Genomic DNA, 6,508 nt, shown 5'->3' with positions numbered 1-6,508 from the left:
AAGTCTTATTTGGAAATAACTGAATTGTAAAAGTATGTCTGGCAATTAACATAAATAAATGTAAAAAAGTACAGTGCTTAATAAAGTTACATTTTTATTTGTATGAACTAAACTAAATTAAATGTAGCTATTACAGGGATTATTGATGCAATGCAGATATACTTTTTTATAAAGATATACTTTTTTCTTTATTTTTTTATCAGATAGTTAACAATGTAATCCAATAGCTAACATAAACAACAGCAAACTTCAGCATTCATCAGTAAATCTAGTTTCTGAATGCTGACGCTGATAGCCTGTTGGTGGTTATAAAGTTGTGTTGGGTAGGCAGCCTTAGTGTAATGTAATGGAAGTGGAAGCCTGTGAACTGAAAGAACCCATCTTCAGCTGCAGCTGCCTCCTGTAGCAGGCCACAGAGTGTCACTTATCAGCTGTCAACCGGGAGGAGAAGGATCAGAGAGGGAGGGAGAGGAGATGAGAGGAGAGAGGGAGAGGAGAGAGTGAGAGGAGAGGAAGGGGGCAGTGAGGCGGTGGGAGGGGAGGGCAAGAGAGGATAAGATGGAAATGAAGAAGTAAAAAAAGGGGGAATGGTAGTGAGAGGCAAGGTGGTCACCAGGATTGGCATAAGGGCAGAGATGGAGGGAGAGAGAGGAATTGAGGGAAAAGTTAGAAAGAAAGATTGAGAGAGAGCGAGAGCGAGAGAGCTTGTAGGAAGGGACAGGGGAGAATTTGAGAGAAAGACAGAATGAGAGAGAGCTTGAGGGAGAATGAGACACCAAAAAGAGGAGAGAGAGGGGAAGTGGATGAGGAATTGAGGAAGAAAGAGAGACTAGAAGAAAGAGTGTGAGAGAGAAAGAGAGAGAGAGAGATCCCAGTCTCCTGGATTGGCGGTCACGGGGAGTTTAATCAGGGCTCACTGCAGCCATGCGCAGGCGAGTTTCTCCGCTGCTCCACTGAACCATTGGCCCTCCTAAGCACGTCTCAGTGGAGCGCTCCCAGGGTCGGGGGGTGGAGGGATAGAAAGGGAGAGAGAGAGGGATGAGGAGGAGGAGTGGTGAAGGGATGGGTCATGGATAGGTAAAGCTGTGCTGGGCCATGGTGAAATCTCTGATCTCCCTGCTGGTTCTGGGCCGGGGCTGAGGAGAATATAAATTAAAAAAAATACACTTTCTCTACATATCTCCCTCTCTCTGTGACTACCTCGCTCGCTCGCACGTACACACTCCTTGCTGTCTTCTCCTTCACCTTCTCCTGCACACACTCTCTACAATATTTCACACACATACCGAAGGATCTTACTTTCTCACTCATACACTCACACACACCTTACTTGCCGTCTTACTTTCTTACACACACACACACACACACACACACCGCTGGCTGGCGTTTAGTCTGCTGGAGAGCCGGGAGAGAGAGAACTTTCAGCCTCAAGTTTCTCTCTCCTTCACACCAGCTTAGCTGTGGGTGGACGAGTGTCCGTCTCCTCCTCTATCTCCCTCTATCTTTCTCCCTCTCTGTAGGCCAGCCTTTCATCTTCAGAGAGAGAGGACAAAGAAGTCCCTTACCATCTCATTGCTGGGGAGTCACTTGTGTGTTTACTTTCGTCTAACCCGGCCCTTCTATCCCCCCCCCCCCCCCCCCCCCTTTTGCCGCTCACTTTCTTCCTCTGAAACCCACCCCCCTCTCCTTGACTATCCAACACACACACACACACACCTCTAGGAAACTGTAGTGAAGAGGGCCAGGAATAATTCAGCAGGAAGGTGGAACTCTACCTCAACTCTCTATGGTCCCAGAGGACACCTCCGCTAACCACTCCACTCCACACACCATCCTGGAGTTTGTGTGTGTGTGTGTGAAGATGTGAGAGTAAAAAAGAGGATGGTGTCAAATATGAACTTAAGAGAGTTTGAAACCACAGATATCAAAATAAAACGTTTCTTTATACTGTATTTAGCCCTAACTCAATCCTTTTTCCTTACACTGTCTGCGCTTCTACAAAGCTTAGAGTGTCAACCGCTTTAGTGCAGTGTTTGTGTATTCCCTTTGTTCCCACCTTAAGTGGTCGAACAGTTCAGCAGAGGCACCCACACACTGACACACACACACGCTTTGTTTGTTCACACTTACAACAGCGGATTAATTCCTCAAAGCCGATTTGACCGCTGGCTGGCGTTTAGTCTGCTGGAGAGCCGGGAGAGAGAGAACTTTCAGCCTCAAGTTTCTCTCTCCTTCACACCAGCTTAGCTGTGGGTGGACGAGCGTCCTTCTCCTCCTCTCTCTCCCTCTATCTTTCTCCCTCTCTGTAGGCCAGCCTTTCATCTTCAGAGAAAGAGGACAAAGAAGTCCCTTACCATCTCATTGCTGGGGAGTCACTTTGTTTACTTTCGTCTACACACACACACACACTCTCTCTCAGAATCTTCCATTTACTTTCTTCTCCATCTGTATTCTTCACCCTCCTCTCTTCTAAGAGCCAAAACATTCCGACAAGTATTGTTTATGGGCTTGTAATGAGTGTTTGTGAGGTGCTGGTGGGGACCTGCTTGGCTTTAGGGGGAGTTTCAGTGTCCAGGTCTGGAGCCATGGCTCTCAGGTCCCTGGCACCACTGCCATCGCCGTACACAAAGATTAAACGAGTGTGTAAATAATGATTTTTCTGTTCTTAAAATGCCACCCTCGGTGTGATTTACGGGGGAGGGGGGGGGCTCCCTTTCTCTTGTTTGCTCGCTCTCTTCTTCACTGCCTTTCAGTTACGAGGCAGGCAGCTCCTTGGCAGCGGTAAAGCAACAAGTGCGAGATAAAACTCATTACCTCCCGCTCCTCTTTGCACTGTAATAAAAGCACAATATGAAAAGATGAATTTCTGCCTGCCTGTTCTTCTGAGAGAACACTGCAACCTTTCTCTCTCTCTCTCTCACACACACACGCACACAACACACATACACAATCAGGCATGTGACTGCATGCACACACACTCCCACCCAGCTAAGCAAGTGCTTTTTAGCACTCTGGTAAATCTTCGGGGTGAGAAGAGATTTATCTGCTCGTGGTTAAGTGAGAGTGAAATGGAGATGGGTAGAGTGAGAGTCGAGACGTGATTAAAACGAAAGAGCAGAATTGATTTGAACAATCCACTTTTGATTGAAAGTTTTACGTCTGAGACTTGCCTGAATGAAACGATACTTACCACATACTCCAAAAGAAGAATTGAAAGGGGACTTTCATAATAATTCTAAAAGTACTGCCGGAACAGCAGGGACCAAGACAAGATCAGTTACAATGAGATCCCCCCTCAGAGAGAGCGAGATAGAGAGAGAAAGACCAGCAAGAAATGTGCAGACCTTTTTTATCATCAGAATTTTTTAATAACACATTTTTTTTTCGATATTGCAACAACCATCTGTTTCCTCTAACAGGTAAAAATCATCAAAAAAACAAAACAGAAAACGGGAAAAATAATAACGTCAAAAAAGAACCAAAAATAAAAAAGGATTTTTTTTTTGTTTTACTCCAAAAGCCACCGTCATTTCCAGTCCTCCTTATGTCCTCGTCTTCAACCCACAAAACTCAACGCTAAAACTCCACAGTGAGCATGTTACTTGACACATAGTTTCTTCCAAACAAATTATAAAAATAGATTGCATTTTCAAATACATATTTACATTATTAAACACATGGATCAGAAGGAGGAGAGGTACGAATGGAGCAACTCATTCAGTAACAATCAGCCCAATGAGAATTACTTCCAGCACCATGTGTCATCTGTGAGGGGGGTTGTGTGTCTGGATGGTTCTTCTGTGGGAGTGTGTGAGAGCGCAGCTTAGGCATTTGTGATAAACTCAGAGTCCGTCTGAAGCTATGACCGCGTATAAATACAGAGACAAAGATGAGAAGAGGACAAAATGTCGCTGAAAGGGAAGTTGAGTTACTTTTCCATGCCATTCATCAGATATTCAAAAAGTGAAAATAACCAATTTCATTTCAGACATGAATGCCTTGCTGTAACTAATGGTGTGTTGGGGATATGGATATATGATCCCGAAAAGTAACTATCGCCTCATTTGGATAAAACTCCTCTATCGGTGCTGCGGTTGTGTGGTGTTTCTTAAGCCAAGATTCTTGTGTGTCTCCAGCTGAAGCTTCAGACATTGTCTGTGATGACAAAAACTAAATAGAGGATGACTCAGCCCGTACGAGGCAGACGCTAAGCCGCCTGGGCCACGTTGTCAAGTCCATCACATCCCGAGTCGAGTGTTTGATGCGACGCTGTTGAGGTCTCTGATGTGAAATTAAAAAGTGGGGAGCGTAATCTGTTCCTCAAAGGAGCCATCTTATCTCACTCTGGGAGACGTACATCTGTCTGTCTGTCTGTCTGGCTGCCTCTGACGAAGAAGTCATAATACAGAAAAAGAGTGAGGGGAGAAAGGAGCCTAGAAGTGATGAGGCCTGTACAATCCAAATCTGCAAACGCTCCCATTCAAAAATACTAACACATTCAAACTAGTGTGAAGTTTTCCTCACACGCAGATGTGCAGACATACAGACGTACGTACACACACACACACACAAAAGATAATCTCCACAAAATGGAGCTCTCCAATCCAGTGTGTCTGCTAAGACAATCAGAAGAAACACAGAAGAAAAAAAAATTGGTGTGTTTAGGGGCGCTTATGTGTGTATATTGTGTGGGTGTGTGTGTGTATAAATCTGTTCATTTTTGAAACGTAAGGTCAGCACATCAAATAATCAATATAACCACTATTAATACTAAAGAAATTAAAGGGACACCAGGCAAGCCTGAGTGCTTTTTCTCTACGAAGCTCCCCCTAGCATCTGTACGTGTCGATACGTGTGCGAGCTCTCGCTCGGTCTGAAGCTCTTTTCCTTTTCTTTGCATCTTCCGTCAAGGGTTTTCGCTGCTTCTTCGCCGGCTCTGCCATTATACACACGTTTGCAACAATCGCTAGCCGGGTTTCGTTAGCCTGCCGCTATGCTGGGGATGTTTGCCGTAAACTGATCCTGCTTCTCGCGATGTCTGAGACTTTGTGAGACTGAAGGTTGCGGGTAGGATACACCAACACCAAGCGGGAGATTCTTCCTGCAGGCAGTAGGGGCGGGCGAGTCTTCATTTGCCCTGTAATGAATCATTTAACCATATACCAACCTACGAAGATGATTAATTAACACAAAAACATTGCCTGATGTCCCTTTAAAATGTGGACACTTTGACAAAGTGCAGAAAACAAAACTCATCAACCTCAGCAAAAATTAAAAAGTGCTGCTCAATGAGCTCAAAGCCAGCATTGCCAAATTTCTTCTTTTTTTAAACTTATTTCTCTTTTCTTATTTAAATCAAATTTCCAAACCAACAAAGGATCATTTCATTCATTTTTCATCACAACAAAAAAAAAAGAAAGAGAGGAACAACCAAACAAACAACATTTTTGTAAACAAATAAATAAATATTTGAGTAAATATGATATATATGATCACTTTTGGACACGCCCCTTCCCTCTTTACAGTGCAACATCCCCAAAGCGAGTGGGGAGGGGGATAAACAGAAGCCCTCCGGATCTCTCCACCTTGACCACCACTGGCCACTTTGATAGAGAGAGAGCCAAGGATGGCGGGGAGGAGGTGTAGCAGTCAACAAAAGAGAGGATAGTTCACAGAAAACAGAAAAGGAAAAGCTCTTAGTGTACAGTATAACAAAAAAAGTGACACACTCTTTGTGGACAGGTCAGTGGACAAGAACACGGAGATGCCTTTTGGGTATATATTATTCAAAAGTCACTTTAATGTTCAGACATTTTGTATTCCTAAATTCTGCTGTCTTTTTCTCCTGAAAGCGCAGCACTGTAGCCCAGCCTCTTGCATTGATTGACTGATTGATTGATTGATTGATTGATTGATTGATTGAACAGTATATCTACCCTTCAGGGTCAACCGTCGGTAGAGGTCAGGGTGTGTAAAAGAGGTGATCCTTGGGGTGTTTTTGGCACCTGTTCGTGGGTCAGTGAGGGTGAGAACACTAGCACTAGAGCAGATTCGGTTCCAAGGCGGATGTTTAGCTGCTGTCTCTAGATCAGTTCAAGGGTGGGTCGATGCTGCTATGGGTTGATGCAGTCTATTCCTCCAATCGGAGTCCAGTTTATAAAGCAGACGGAGCTGGTCAACCAATCACTAATTCCCCGTCCCCCTCCCCCCAGCAGGCAAAGAACAGGAGTGCAGATCGGGTTCAGTGCCGTGAGGTCACACACTCTCTGACCAATCAGAGAGCAGGGTGTGCGTGGGTCACATGACGGACAAGGAAGAGTCGCGCCTAGGTGCAAGTGTACAACCAATGATAGAAGGGGGAAAAGGAAGGTAAGGGGTAAAACATCAAGGAAAAGAGAGAGAATGAGGGAGAGGAGTGCTCGCGGTACTGCGGTGCCTCTGCTGGTCCAACACCTCATCCACCTCCACCTCCAGCCCCCCCACCCCGCCCCACCCCTCCAAACCCGTC

This window comes from Alosa sapidissima, chromosome 21 (genome assembly GCF_018492685.1).
Source record: "Alosa sapidissima isolate fAloSap1 chromosome 21, fAloSap1.pri, whole genome shotgun sequence".
Taxonomy (NCBI): Eukaryota; Metazoa; Chordata; class Actinopteri; order Clupeiformes; family Clupeidae; genus Alosa; species Alosa sapidissima.
The sequence above is the reverse complement of the archived record's forward strand: the minus strand, read 5'-3'. Positions refer to the sequence as shown.